Source organism: Daktulosphaira vitifoliae, unplaced genomic scaffold (genome assembly GCF_025091365.1).
Source record: "Daktulosphaira vitifoliae isolate Bord-2020 unplaced genomic scaffold, ASM2509136v1 Scaffold_1, whole genome shotgun sequence".
Lineage (NCBI taxonomy): Eukaryota > Metazoa > Arthropoda > Insecta > Hemiptera > Phylloxeridae > Daktulosphaira > Daktulosphaira vitifoliae.
In genome coordinates, this window is record NW_026099572.1 from 7,684,822 (window position 1) to 7,701,490 (window position 16,669).

Below are 16,669 nucleotides of genomic sequence, written 5' to 3' on the forward strand. Positions count from 1 at the left end.
ATGATAAACCGATCACTTTGTATATACAGCGCGATTCTTGAGAAAAGGCACTTGATTCTAGAAACTTCTAGAATAATTTTTCCACATAAATAATTATCAATTTTGATTACTTTTCTGACCGACAATTACTTTATCACTTTTTCAAATATATCGCTCATTCGGAGCGAAATATAATGTTATACTGTAACTGTTATATTTGTAATTAAATAATATTACTAACAGCTTTTATGTATCAAATTTAGTCATTCGATGTTTTAACTAATTATGAAGTAAAAAAATTCATTTTTTCAAAGATAAGTTTTAAAATTACAATTAGTAATGAAATTAAACGGAGCACCACCTTCCTAACCAATCACATCACTTCGTGTATATGGTAATTTGATTGATCTACACCGCATGACAAACCTAATGGTACAAAGTCCGGTAAGTGCCGACTTCGCCCACAAGAATACGTTGGTCACATTCGTGACACCTTGTCACGCGCATCGTTCAAGGGCTCGCTGATTTTTTTCAGCAACTTGTTAATAAACTACGCTATTGGAAACTGGTTAATTAATTTGATATCGCAAATTAATCTTGTATTTCCTTTTTTGTGCGCTGTACTCGTTTACAAATTAGAATAAACGGTTCTACGCCAATTTTCAATCATACTCGAGTAGCAATTCGAGTTCATACCGGGTTCATTTAATATAGTAACAACGGTGCTGAACTCAGTTCAAAACCCGTTCACAGCACGGTTCAAAATGAGATTTGAATACGGATTTTAACATGGGGTGAACTGAGTTCCACAAAATTTCAGTAAGAGTGCAAAGACCGTTCCTCGGTACAACTATAAAACGCTCGATAACATTTCAATAACCGTTCATTAGTTCATTAGCAGTTACGGTATTTAAAATTAAATTTATAGGTTTTGTAAATATTCAAACATTTTATAATTTTAAAATAATAAATTGTATCACTATATACACAATGTATAAAATAAAATAAAATATATTATATGTATATATAAAAAGTAAAATAGTTAACCTACGAATTTTAGGTTTATTTTATATTAAATGATAACTAGTAAACAATTCATTCATACAATTTGATTATAATTAATATAAATTAATAACAATAGATAATTTTAAATAAAAATAATGATGTTAGTGATGTCAGCAATTTATTTACTGTAACTCGGTTTGATTTAATGTTGTACAATATTTATCAAAAAAATCCAATAAAAATATTTTATCATAATAAGTTAATCACTAAGGTATTATAGAATTTAGACAAGGAATATATAGTTAATATTGGTACAAAAAATTGTGAAATTGCAATAGTTGATATATTAAAAAATATTACTGTGGTTATAAAAACAATTAGTAATTTTAATTTAATTTCCATAAAATGGAATAAAAGAAAATCATTGTCATAAGTACAACAGAAGGAGTAATACACATAAGTAGCATACAATAAAATGGCATAAGATTGCCATGTTTTTTTTTTTTACTGTTTTTATTTTGATTCCTAAAATGCTATATTTTGTTTGAACTTATTAATAAAAAAAACTGTGAAACAATCTAAGTAAATAAATTTAAAAAATCATTTACAAAAAAATAAAATGTAATTGAATAACAAAAAAACAATACGATTTTATTGGTGTGATGCTTTATTATTGCCAGAATGCTTAAAAATATTATTTTGTTAAATGTTCTTTCGTGTTCAGGTATTATGATTTGGCCAGACATAGCATCTAAAAAATAAACATTAGTACATAAAATAACTAGTAAAAATATTTGTATAGAATATACAAATATAAAAATTGAGTTTTAAAAATTGGGTTCAAAAATTAATGATAATATTTTAGATGACCTAGGTATATAGATTTGTTTTTTGTTTAAGGGAAAATACTGTGAATATTTTTATTTATATCTTAAAATTACTTAGGTTATATGTAAGTCTGTCCCTCATAGATTAATATGTGCTCTTTATTAGCTGATTTGTATAAAAATCTTGTTAATTTAATAGTATAAAGGTTACAAATAATTACAAAAATCAATCTAATGAAAATCTTGTTTAACGTAAAACCTTGTTAATTGTTAAACGGTGAAAACCTTAAACTTAATACTTTTCATTTATTTAAAATTTTAGATATTAAAATATAATTCTCATTCAAATAGATGTAATTCTTTTTAACTTAAAATGTTTGAAAAATTTAAATTATTCAGTAGCACAATGGAGGGATTTTCATTAAAAATCGACAGCTTTTTAAGAGATGGTATTTCAAAGTATACAATGTTGAGAAATATATAATGCACCATTTTAAATATTGAAATACAGAAGTAATTTGTATCACATGTATGAATAAAAATCAATAAATAAGCCGATTTAAAATAAGCTAGAGCCGACCCCAAATAGTTGGGATAAATGCTAAGGATATGATGATAACGACAATGATGAATGTTTAAAATAGTTCAACATTTTAAGCTCATGGAAAATCTTGAGGTGTCCGTTAATAACATAATAACAACATAATTAACGATAGTACTTTTTTAAAATAAATAATTTTGTATTATAATTATAATTAATCATAATACAAAATGCAAAAATTTAATATATAGAGTGTTCAGTAAGTCAGGAAACGGGTTTCTATTGTTCTCATTGTTTGTAACAATAATTTACCACATGTATCTTTTACAATTACAATAAATGTAGTTACTAAAATATGATTATCTTTAAAAAAAATAATATATGCTATTATTAAAATGAATTCAAATAACTATTTATTATTTTACTCCTAAACTTAAATTAAATGTACTTACATTTTATTTATTTAAATTAAATATTTATGTGAGAGTGAACAGGGAAAAAGAGCAGTCTTGAAGAGTTATTTAGTCACTGTGAAAATNGTCTTGAAAAGTTATTTAGTCACTGTGAAAATAGCGAATGTCTCAAAAACATAATTTGTAAAAAGATTAAAACAATGGTTGATGTTTTGAAAAAATGTCACAGTAAAAATTAAATAACAAATAAAAATCGCGCGAACTAAAACTGTTGGTCAACGGTTAATGACAAGTCTGGTTATTCCGCCAAAAGTTCGTACGTTAAATTCGCGCTATAGTCTCAATAAAAATATTTTATGACTATTATTTTAAAGTTTTTTTATTAATTTACTAATCAAGGGATAATATGTCTAATAACAATATAAGTGAATTAAACTATTTGAACGGCTATAACCATTATAACGATTCTTTCATTGAAATGAAAGAATTTTGGTGAATCCGTACGATTATTTTGAACATTGAGCACTTAATAAAAATTGTTCGGTTCATTATTGAACACTGAACTTTCCTAGAACTTATAAAATATTACACGGTTCATTATTGAACATTGAACTCTCCCAGCACTCATATGTCGTTTGAACCGATCGTGAACCAAAATAATGCTACTTGGGTAAAATATTGTGTGACTTACATTTATTTCGTATCATTTTCACATGGACTCCCTATCAAAATGGTAATATTATGATGGAAATGGAATCGAAAAATTACAAAGATTTATTTAACATATAAATTAAAATCATTATATTTGAATAAATGTGATACATATCGGCTACAATAGTTAGAACTCAACTCAAAATTTTCATTTTCTATATTTTAGTTTTAATGATCCATGAATACTAATTTTTAAGCCAAGAATATTTCATCAATAAAAGTATATTAGTTACTTCTAATTAGACATGTATTAGACACGTTCTGTATTAGACATAGAGTCAATGATGTTAGCTGTGATGCAAAGCTGACAAGGTATTAAATTTACTATGATGCGTTTTTTTATTCTTTGTGTCTGTCACCGAACCAATATCTTTCAATGATACGTTAAAAGATCACAAATCGTATCTAGTCGAAGACATTGTCCTCATAAGTTGAATACAAATTCCTATTTTATAAATCATAAAGTTACTAAGCCCATATTCTCCATGTAGATGATTAAAATGTAATAATTTATTAAAATTTCTAATATTTTCAAAGTATTTTATAAATGGCAATTACATGTACAAATAACGAAAAAACAACTTAACTATTCCATTTTTGTTCAATAATAATACTCTCTTAATACGACTTAAAACTACAAATACTGTTTATTTGTGATATTTTTCTTTAGCTATTGCAAACAAATTCTTTTATGTTTTCAGTTTCAAGGTTAAACCCTTGCGTCGTAAAACAACATAATTATGTCGTTTTGCAAAAAAAGGCATAGACGCCATTTATAAAAGCGGATGTGTGCATTAGAATAATTATCAAAAAAATATTCATTGCTTGATTTATATATTCAAAAACAAAACTATATTTTTTAAACTGAAGAAGATAAATATTCGGCTTTTTAAAATTTGATAAAATTTTTAATAATAAGCCATATTCTTGTACACTTAAAAGTAATGTTTGAAGTTTTGCATATGTGTACTGGAAGTTTTTAACGCTCACGATATTAGGGGAAATTAGAATAAGTAGTAATAAAATTGTCAAATTTTTATGTGAATTTTCGATTATTAATGTCAATATTACAATATCTGTGTTTAAAATAACATGATGATTAAAAATATCATTCGGATGTTAGGAAATTTTGAATTATATTAATTATGGTATGGTATGGTTAAATTATTCAAATTATAATTTGTAAATTAAAAAAAAAAAAATACATCTATTTAATTTTAGTTAAAATATTATTGATTTTAATGGCATGATTTTTTATGATACATTGTTTTCGATGATGAAATTTTTATTTTATCAGCTTTAAAATTTATTTAAATCTATAAAATATATTTTAATATTTTGACACGCAATTGGTTCGGTGTTAGTGANGTCTATAAAATATATTTTTAATATTTTGATACGCAATTGGTTCGGTGTTAGTGAGTGGATAATAATAAAATGAAAAAAAAATAGGCGACACTAAAGGTTGTGGTTGAGCACGTCATGCGGCTTATTTAAAAATATCTTAAAATTTTTGTGTTAATATTATAGTAGGTAAAAAATAAATGAAAACACTGAGCACGTGACATCAGAGATCGATATTAAATAATAAAAAGATGATCTCACGGTCGTTATGGTGCGTCGAGGGCATGAATAATCCGGATGAACAGAAAACTGATTTTCATGTTGTCAGAAGGGTGACAGCTAAATGTATTATTGTGGCGAGTATTCGATGCTGGCCATTAGTTGGACTTTAAACCTCAACAATATCGCGTGGGTGTAACGGACCGGTTTATAGTGGAGCGGAGGCTGAGAAAGAGCTGTCACGATCGCGGAGTGTCATAACACTGTGGCTGTGTCAATTTATTGTAGTATTCTGTGTAATTGTCAAAATAGTGTAATATTATATTATTACATATAATATTAACATATAATATGATGTTATCATTTGTACATGTATGTCACATATTATGATTATACAAGATCACCAAAACAGGGTTCTCTTATTTAAAATACAAAATACCCATTAATTATGCGATAAAATCTCCCTCTTGTAGAAATTATTTAGTAACGCCTACACGCAGGGACCCCATTTTAATTAACCAATTAGAATACAAAGCCTCAGCTTCTAGGATCACGGTAGAGATCGTTGGGCTACCCCCTTCAGACTATAAAAGGCCATTTTTCCCTATTTAAACCAGTTCTTTTGACGATTTTAAAATACACAAAATCTACGATGTTTTACTCAAGATTTCACTCTCCGGGACTTAGTCGATTTTTAAATTAATTTGGGCTTAGAATATTTTTCTTTAAAACTAAATGACACTTAGAGATTTTAAGATGAATTTTATTTTGGTGAATCTTTTAATTTAATTTAATTTGTTCATTAAATAATAATGTTTTATTTTATTACTGTGGAAATAAACGTCTAATAATATTTTAAATATTAAACTTTTTTTAAAAATTATTTTATTTTAACAATAAATCTAACCCAACTTCAAATTTTATATAATAATATAAATATATTGTGATCTTTTCTTTTTGGGTAGCTAGTCTCGTTACTAATGTCTTTGTTTTAACAAACATCGCGCAGAGTGTTTAGAATCATTCACAGGCAAGACTAATTGTAGACTTTGTGTAATTAAATCATATTATTTAAAGTCTTGAATCGTTTTTTGTAAGTAATTATATAGACTATATAACGTATAGTGTAAATCGTATACCGTAGTACGTTTAACGCGGAAATCAACACTGGATTACTTGGAATAATATTGTATTACATAGGACGTAAGGTAAGTACAATTTAACCTATGCTTTCGAACCTCCAACAATTTATTTCGTGATAGACCATTAATAATTAATGAGATAAATAATTAATAAAAAAATTAATTTAAATAAAATTGAAGACATAAAATCTACAAAACTTATAAAAATAATAACTATAATAATTTACTAAGTACCAACCAATTTCTTTTCCTATTTCTTAAACTTAATATAATAATATAATAATTTAAGCTCTGCTTTCTCTACTTTAACTTTAATCACTCTTTTTCTTTTTCTTTTTCTGTCTTTTTATTTTTGGTTTATTACAATAGCGATAAGGCCGTCGATAATTAAGTCAGTGTGTGCTTGACCCTTCGCCGTGCTGGGCCGGAGCGTTGGGTGATCGGTTGTTTTGTCTGTTTAATCGAATGTTGTTTTAATTGTCGTATTAATAAATTAAAATTATATTTACGAAGGTACTTTTCATGTGTAATTATATATTTTTTTGTTTTTTTTTATTAATATTTTACACTACAAATTCAGGTGTGGGGTAGAACGCTAGCCGATGCCGGTTATTGTCCGTTTATTGTATCGTTGCTTCGTTGAGTTAGAGAAGTACTATTCGAGGTTATAAAGTCCATGTGGCTACGGAGTCAGTCGGTTTTACCAGTAAGTGACGTCAGAGACGCAATGTCATTATAGAGCCGAAGGAGACCCTAACTTTAGCGCTCATAACAGCGCGGCCGATCTGTGTAATATAGTGGCTACACTGGTCACTCAAAATAATCTTCTAATGCAGCAGTTACTATCGAAGGATAATCATAACTCAGATAACAATGCAGCACCACCCGTTCCTCCCTCCATTTCAAGGATATTTCATCATGCCCGATTTCAATAACAGTATCAGTAACTTTACCAGCCGCGAGTCAACTAGGGACGTTCGCTTTGGCTTTAATCAGTTGAAAGTGTGGCTAAATTACATTGCTGGCTCGATAACTTTAAACTCGAACTTGTGCGGTTAAAGTTAATTGGCCCATCCAAATATTGGTACTCTTCGCGAGGAAAAATTTAACATGAAAAAAACCATTAGCACAAGATCTCATACAGTCCACTCACCACTATCGACAACTTCATTTATTCAGCTGAGTTTTATATTAAATTTAATGTCATTTATTATTTGTTTCAATTGAGTGTAACTATTTTATTTATGCCGTTTCGTCGGTCATTAGTATTTAAAAGACCCCCGTTACCCCTAAAAATATGAAATACTCTTTGAAAAACCTTTAATATATATGTGATTATTTAATTATTGTTCTGGTGTCACATTGGGATTGAAATATGACAATTGAGAATAGCTTTTTTTTTGTTGAGTTTAACTCGATGAGTATTATACTTAACGTTAAAATTTGTAAAAATTTAATTATAGAACTTACTTTTGCCTATGATAAAGGTACTAACGAAATTTTTCATACATCAATTATACTTTGAGAAAAATAATAAAACAAGATAAATTTCATGAAAAGTAGACATAATACTTCTACACAAATTTTTTATAAAATTAGTATTACTTAAACATCATATTACGTAAAATTATTTAAAAATTCAGCTATTTAACAATTTACTAAAATGAAGTAGAAAAAAATTGTATTATATACGATGAAAACATGTTATTTTAAAATTCGCACAACACAATGCTTAAGATCAGCATTTGACTACTAATATATATATATATATATTAGTGTTTTTCTATCACTTTGTGAATATTTCTTTTGGTAATCTTATATGGTTTAAACATTTAAATGAATTTATTGAATTTAGATCAAAATGAAAGTTATTAAATTATTTACCTGCAATAAAAACTGTTTTTATTCTTCGTCTCTAATGAATTTGTTATTATATTACTCCATAACTTGACTTCCTTTTATGCTGTGTCATTTACTATTTTTAATGACTTTGTTGCGAATTTTGACTGTATTCTCTTATTTTCAAATTAAAAGAAGGCTACTTAGATCGATTAATTATAAAATGAATAAAACACATTTTTGTTATATGAGCATTGTGAGACTTTTATAAGAGACTGGTTTTTCTCCGCTGAATAAAAAACCGATCGTTTGCTTATCGTAATAAAAATAGTAAAAAACTATACGATAACGTACTCCACAACATTGACCTTAAGCCTAATTACTATTTTTTTCAAGTTAATCTTTATATCGGAGTTAGTGTTCCGAGGGTATCTTTACTAAAACAAGGAAAGAAATATATCTTAGATACTAGATATAAATTTACATCTAGAATTTTTTGTTACGTTTGAATAAATCTTTTGTATATATATTTTTTGTATTTGTATATGATTTTAAATCGAATCTCGCAAAACTATTACATTTGATGAAGAAAGTACTTAAATATTAATATATTATAATATAAATTTAATTTTTGAATGGGTATTTTAATTATTCTCATTTTACAGGTGGTGTCAACAGTATACCACAATGAAAAATAGTGTGATACATATTGAACATTTTTCTCACGATGGATTGTTTCAAATTTTGAATCAATACCTAGTGATGATGAATCGATAGTAAATGACGATGATTTTCCAGATGATGAAGAATATTTTGTTGTTCAAGTAATTAAATGGAATATTTTACTTTATTTTTAACGTGCAACATTTTATAAATAGGATGGTTGAAGTTCCCATACAAAAGATTCTACTCATTATATGTATTATATATATATATATACAGAATGATTTTTTTTTATCATAACTTACTTAATTACTTACAGAATAAATATAATTTAATCATTTTTTTTTTAGTTATGTTTTATTACACATTACTCTTGAATTATTAACTCTGTAATACTTTTTAAGTTCATCCCTTATGCCTTGTAAGAGTGTCAACTTTGTTTTTCTTTAAATGGGAACACATATTTTGAATTTAATAAAATGTTTAATTTTTTAATTTAATAGTAAATGGCATTTGAATTTTTAATATAACTTTATTCGTTTATTAAATATAAACATTTGAAGTTTCAAATTGTTGAGTTATTATACATGTATAATACACAAGGGATTAAAAATACAATTAGCTAATTGGTTTTTTATGATTTCGCTTTCACAGTCACGGATTGTTTATTATCAATTATGACTATCAATATATATACTTTTTATATTGTCAGTTAGTGTATTTATGGACTCACAACAATGTGTCTTAGTATCATTGATAATAACAACAACATTATATTGATGTCATAAAAAAAACGAGTGTCCCCAATCTACCTAGCAAAACAATAAAGCTAAACTTGTGTAATACTTTAGAAGAAATATAAAAATTAAGCATTAAGTTAATTTAATATATTCAAAAGTAATTAGAATTAAAAAAAAAAATGTCATTCAATTTTTTTTTATAATGAATTGAGCTACTAACTAAGAAATAAAACAATTTCTAATAAATGACTAAATATTACATGTAGATTTTGTTACATTAGAATTAATTGTAAAATAATATAATATATTTTCTATTTTGTTCATATATCGCTTTGTCGGTCATTCGAGTAATAAGGACACGCCCCTAAGCCACCTTATTTTAAGATTATTCATTGAAGAACACATGTTATGCTAGATATTAAATATATTCAATATTTTTTAAATTCGTTATTTAACTATTGTTTTTTCTACCCATTCAGGTGATCCCTATCATAGAACCCTTTAGCGATCAAACAGGCATGAGGCAAAATGGCAATCTAGTGCCGTGTATAAATAGCCGTACTACGGTCTGTGTTAACGCAACGCTTGGTGATACTCGCGCGGGTTGGTTAACACTCATTGATTTTGTCTCTATTCATACAGAAGAAAGAAGTAGAATACTTGATAATAATGCAACAATGGCGTCAAAATAAAATAAAACAATTCGATTAATAACTTCTCATCTACAATGATGATAATAACCGATTGCTGTAAGTGGAAGAAGAATGAAGTCGTCAGTATGGCAATTAAACCATGCAAAACATACTGTCGCAAACAGTAGTTCATAATGTGATCATTGGGGTCATTTATAACACCTGGTGTACTATAAAGTATATATCTTTATCACAGCATCAAACTCTGTTGTAATAGACTTCTATATTTCTCTACTACTTAAGAAAACTTTATGGTCGAAAACATAATAAAAAAACAATCTTGTAACAAACATGGATCTTATAGTAAATCTTTCGGAAGTATAGCGTGAACTAAATACTCTTTGTTGAAGAATCGATTAAATTAAAAATCACAATGTGAACAACATCCTTTAGTGAACCGTTCATCAACCAAGAGTCGCTAGACTGGTTAATTAATTTGGTTTCGTGAATTATTCTTGTGTTTCCTTTTTTCTTTATGTTCATCATTTGTTAAGAAATCATTTTTTCAAAAATAATTTTTTCTTTATTTCTCGGGATAGTGCCTTTGTTTCTTGAATCAATCTCCCTTATTAAAAACATAAGATGAATTTCGTCTAGTGTGACTTTATTAAAATGTTTTTTTAATGTTGATATTAATTTATCATCTATGGAAATACCAAAAATTTCTATTAAATACTTTCTGTCAAAATAACACTATTTAATTTCTTAGTAAATCTAAGAAAAATAAAGATTTTAGGAAAAATTTAAATATTTATAAAATATATTACATTATAACATGACAATCAATTTACATATTCATTATTTACCAGTTAAAACTTTTACTGCTCATTTTTGTGAAATGTAAAATAGTAGTTAATTCCTTTTAACTAGTAGTTAATTCCTTTTAAAGTACCTCATCAAAACTACACTAAAAAGATATTTTATTATAAATAACCAAACTATTTTAAATAAAAAGAAATGAATTTTTAACAACATATTATAGAAAAACATTATTTATGTAAGACTAAAAATGTATTACGTTTTAGAATTCATTTATATATCCGTTAAATAATTAAATTGTTTGACTCAAAAAGTAAAAACTAAAAAGTTCTATCATTTTTTTTTTCAAAAGTGAGTTTGTTTGGTTATTATTTAAAATTATTTAACCCTTTATAATTTTCTGTAAAAATGAATTTGCTTTGTTATTAATTATTAATATGGTTAAATTAATTTAAGCAATTATTTAATGAAATATAGAGAATCACAAGTTTCTATACATATAGAAATAAATATAAAGATTAGTTGTTTTCTAAATAGAACTTTTGATTTTAAAAATAAATTAAGAACCAGAAAATTCTACATGCATATGTGTTGACAATTGAACTGTGGAATTAAAATTACTGTTATCAAATGTTAATCAGCAATTTTTAATTAATATTATTTTATCATAACTTTTTAGTCATACAAATATAATAACATTGTAAAGTCCTGCATTAATATACATTTATACAACATAATTTTTATTTAAAAATAGTAGAAATATAATAATTATACCAAGTGCTTTTAATATTCTACTAATTCGTAAAATTTTATTATTCATGTAATTAGTAAAACAGGTTAAACAGATCTAAATGAAAATTCGTATTACTTTTGATAAATTTTTTCAACATTTATCGAAAATTTTTAATGGGTATAGTATGTAATGCGGGTGGATACAGCCTGTTCTGATGTATATTTATAATGCATACTACAGCCGTGTCACATATCCATGGTGTCTATTAAAATGCTTGTAACTCAAAAAGTGAGTTACTATATCTCAATAAGCCTTGAGATACAGAAAAAATTACAAATTTTTTTCTAAAAATGTATAAAATTTTATAAGCATAATTTTTATTTTTAAATCTTACTTTATTCCTTATTTATTACTTTTAAAATGCATATCAATAAGAGTTTTTTAAATTGAAACATACAAATTTAACTACTTATGTATATTAAATATTTGAAAATTATCTAATTAAGAAAATAACTGGTCAATAACAACTTTTGAACCATTACACAAGAAACTATCATTATTTTTATATCTAGGTGAAAGAAGTAGTATGGTTTAGATATCCTAATCATTAAAATAATAAAATCGGGGCATCACTTTAAGCCTATTTCTTGAAATATTAATAACTGCAAAGATAAGGGTTTAAAAGTTGTTATTAACCAAAAATTTCTCTATTAGAACATTTTTTATGTGAGTCTGTTTAACATGAATTTCGTCATTTAAAATACTTTGTTTAGGATATTTGTTAAAGAAAAGTAGAAATTTTTTTTCTTTAATTAGTAATAGGTAGAGCATTATAAAATTTTAAAAATATTCATAATTTTTAGGATAAATGATATATCATTTCATATTTTTGAAATTATTACGTGAGTTTTAGTTAGTCAATTACTTTGTATATCTCTAAATTTTTGCAATTTTCAAGTACTTTTTCAGCATTTCCCTCCATGGAAAAATACATACTAAGCTTATATTAATTAAAAACATTAATAATCTACATAGTAAGGAACACCGAAGAATGACGCGCACTTTAATATCTTCTAAACTAGTAGTAGTTTTTAGTTGTGAGTGAAAAATTAAAAGAAAAAAAGATCATCGGACACAATTCTCAAACAATGATATTATTAATTTATTGTTAAAAAACAAAAATGTTACAATAATTATCCTTGTCACATTTGTATACTGTTATAGTAAGTTGACGCGTAATCCAATATGGTACGGGTGAACACCACACAGCAGTTACGACTACGATTGTTTAAGGCGCGTGTAAATCGAATAATCACTATTTATTTGCTAAGATATCTCACTAGGTAGATTCCGCCTCCAAATAAAAGTATCTATATATATATATATATATTTTTTTTTTTTTCTAATGATAAAAAATACAAACAGCAATTAACATAAAAGCTATATGAGCTATGTTTTTTCACTGTAACAGCAATTTTAATGAAAATTATCTAGTTATTCAATCGTCAGCGTTGAGATGGCAACCAAAGACAAAAAACTCGTGTGTCGCGAAAAAAAAACCAATGCAGGTCAACGTCGGAAAACGAACAGAACGCAATATCGGTAATCCATATTCGGCGGCGGCCTTATCTCAGTGTCAAGGGCGGGGTGACGACCGATGACAACCGATTGTCATATTAATAGCTGGACGGCTGATATCGAGAGAGACATGGGTGAGTGCCAGCCTAGAGCAAAAGGCGGTGCCGTGTCAACTCCTCCACCACCAAGCCGTCAGTCTATTTCTTGACCCGGCCGATATTTGTAAACAAATTGTCGTATCGTACACAGTAGATAAAAGTAATAAACATTTGTAGACTTACCGCCATGTTCCTTGAATGTGTGGATGGTCACTGATATTACGTTTTTAAGACTTACTGTATTAGACTGAAACCTTCAGTCTCGCTGGCAAGAGGGAAAGGACTGTTCGGTCCGGTCATCCATAACCTACGGATGACATAAGGACCGAGGAAGTAGAGGAAGAAAACTCCTCGACCGATTACTCGCCGGTGCGGTTGGTGGGCGGATAGCTGCCTCCTTCTCCCGGTCCTTCCTTTCCTTGAAGGCCCGATTGATGCGTTGGAGGGAGTAAGCTTCCTGTAACCCGGGTGTGCCAGTGGCGGCCGGGTGGCCGAGCCTGTCCCGGTGGACGTGCTCGCCACGTCGGCCGCTCTGTCCCGGGTGTAGGGCGCCGGGGCTGGACGGTCGCTGCACCGCCGCGCCAGCGGTACCCGGGCGCTGTGTAGGGGAGGCACCACCATCCCTCGGCACAGACCGTGGGACCACCGGCACGGTGGCGATAGCCCTTCGGGTTTCGCGAAGGGTGGCCGCACGGCCGTTCTTCATTCCCCGGGTGTAAAAGGCATTTGCAATCTGGTCCCTCAAGATCTGGTGCAACGGGGCGCTCCGGGCCGCCTCGACCGTCGCACGGATTGCTGGGACGCTGGCCAGCGGGACATCGAGCGCCTCCGCCAACCCGCGGAGGAGGTCGCGCACCAGGCCGTCACGCTCGCCACATTTCCGACAGGACATGCTGAAAATAAAACAGCCCGTTAGCACTACTATACATCGACGACGGCCCGTACTCGGGCCGTAATTTGTAGTACATGGCAACTATTTTAATTTTAAACATGATACGTGAAGTTAGCGTGGGGGATTTTGATCTGTCAGGAACACTCCTTTGCCTTCCTTTTCCGCTAGTCTGACAGGACCCCACCACTTCAGCGCGAAGCCGGCACAAAATTTTTTTTGTTTATTAGATAAGTGGTGTGCTTTATAATACACCACGTCTCCGACCGTAAAAGGTTTTACTACGTTTTTCGTCGCGCGCGCGATGTTAAATAGGTGTGGTCTAGGCTTCCGCCCCCCATCTATTTACCGCGTTAATCATTTCGTTAGAAACCAGATTCCTTCCGTTGTCGCAAAGCAATACGCGGGGGTACCCAAAACGTGAGAAAAATTCGCGTTCGAGCGTGTCTACAATCGTTTTTGTAGTCGCTGCGCCTATCGGGTACGCTTTGGTCCAGCGACTGAAACAGTCAGTTGCTACTAACAGGTCCGTTTTTCCCCTTGATGTTCTGGGGTACTCACCCATTAAGTCGATACTAATGACCTCCCACGGTTGTCTTGGTTTGCGCGAAGTTAGAGGATCATTCGGACGCCTATTTAGGGCCTTTGTACACGCGCAAACATCACACGATTTTACGTACTCGCGTACTATATTTTTCAGGCCCTTCCAATAGAAGCGTTGTTTGATCGCTCGGTAGGTTTCTTTCCATCCTGGGTGACACGCCAGCGCATCGTCGTGGTATCGCCAGATCACACGCTGTGATTTGGCTACTGGTATTACGGCTGGTGTGTCTACGCCCATACGAATGCGTATAAGTCCGTCTAACATAAAATATTCGTTGTTGTTCTTGCTGGACTCCTTATCGTTTTTTCTGGCGTTCCCCTTGAGTAATTGTTTCATGATGGATGAAAGAAACGGATCGTCGTTTTGCCACTCTTGTATTTCCCCCCCCGTAAACGGCCGTTTATCTGACGCGTCGTTTGTTTCGGTTAAGGCAAAAACACTGTCAAGAGTGGCCCGTGTATTATCCGACGCTTTCGTTGTCGGTGCGCCCACCAGATTGTCGTCGAGTAACTCTTCGTCAACAGGGGGCCCCGCGGTCGGATAACGTGACAGCATGTCCGGTCCCTCGTTGTGTTTCCCGGGTACATGTGTCGTTGTAAAATTCAAATTACCTAGATGTAGCGCCCACCTAGTTAATTTTGAATTGTTGTCCTTTGCTCTGTGTAGCCAAGTCAACGCGGAATTATCTGTAAATAATTCGAACGGAGAATACTCTAAGTACAGGTGAAATTTATCAGTCGCCCATATAATTGCTAAGCATTCTCGTTCTACGGCGGCGTAACGTTTCTGCGTTTCTGAAAGTTTCTTACTGGCGTAGGATATGATTCTTCTCTCTCCCGGTTCATCTCCGTGTTGAAAGAGTATTGCTCCCACGCCCATTTCACTCGCATCGGTTTGAAGGCAGAAAGTTTTCGCGTAGTCAGGAGGACTCAGTCATGGGGACTCACACAGGGCCTTTTTTACCTGTTCAAAAGCCCTTTGATGGTCTTCCGTCCACAACCATTTCGTCCCCCTTTTTAGTAGATTTGTAAGCGGCGCTATTGTTTCGGCGTAGTTGTCGACGAATTGACAATACCAATTAAATATGCCGAGACATCTACGTAGGTCCCTGATATTCCGTGGGACCGATAGGACGCGGATGGACTCGAGTTTTTCGGGCTGCTTGTCTATGCCCTCACCGTGTACAATATGGCCCAAAAAGGAAATTTCGGAAAACCCTATTTTACACTTTTTTGTGTGACATGTCAGCCCGTGTCGCTCTAATCGTTNGGTGGGACATGTCAGCCCGTGTCGCTCTAATCGTTCTAGAACTTTGCCTAAATGTTCTAAATGATTTTCTAAACTACATGAATAAATGATTATGTCGTCCAAGTAAACTTGGACAAAATCATCTAGATATCCTTTAAGTACTTCTTTCATAAGTCTTACGAAAGTCATAGGCGAATTTTTGAGTCCAAACGGTAGTACACGAAATTGAAACAAGCCCCTTCTTGTTCTAAATGCCGTAAACTTACGGGCTTTTTGATTTAAAGAGCATTGCCAATAACCCGACNCACGGGCTTTCTGATTTAAAGAGCATTGCCAATAACCCGACTTTAAGTCGAGAGTGGTTTTTTGCCATTTTTGTCCTTCTCATGTTCCTGACCATGTCGTTTAGATTAGGCATGGGGTACGCGTCCGAAACGGTTACTTCGTTTAGTCGTCGATAATCTATACATAAACGGAAAGTCTCGTCCTTCTTCTTGGCCAGCACTATCGGTGCTGACCACTGCGATACACTCGGTTCTATTAGCCCCTGCGCCACCATGTCGTTTACCATATCGTCAATAACCTCCTGCTTGTGCAGGGGGTAGAGGTACGGTTTTAGTGCGATAGGAGTCGGGTCTTTCAATA

General features: G+C 31.0%; 1 protein-coding gene and 1 long non-coding RNA gene across 3 annotated transcripts in view; both read right to left on the reverse strand.

Moving 5' to 3' along the window:
* Positions 1-16,669, reverse strand: part of LOC126894997 (uncharacterized) — a 104,383-nt gene that overhangs the window by 63,666 nt on the left and 24,048 nt on the right. The gene's annotated exons all lie outside the window — the stretch shown is intronic.
* On the reverse strand, positions 1,144-7,812 carry LOC126895017 (uncharacterized). The gene is made up of 2 exons (XR_007701573.1): positions 7,652-7,812; positions 1,144-1,735 (listed from the first exon to the last, which is right to left on the reverse strand). It is a non-coding gene; the product is annotated as an uncharacterized LOC126895017 (long non-coding RNA).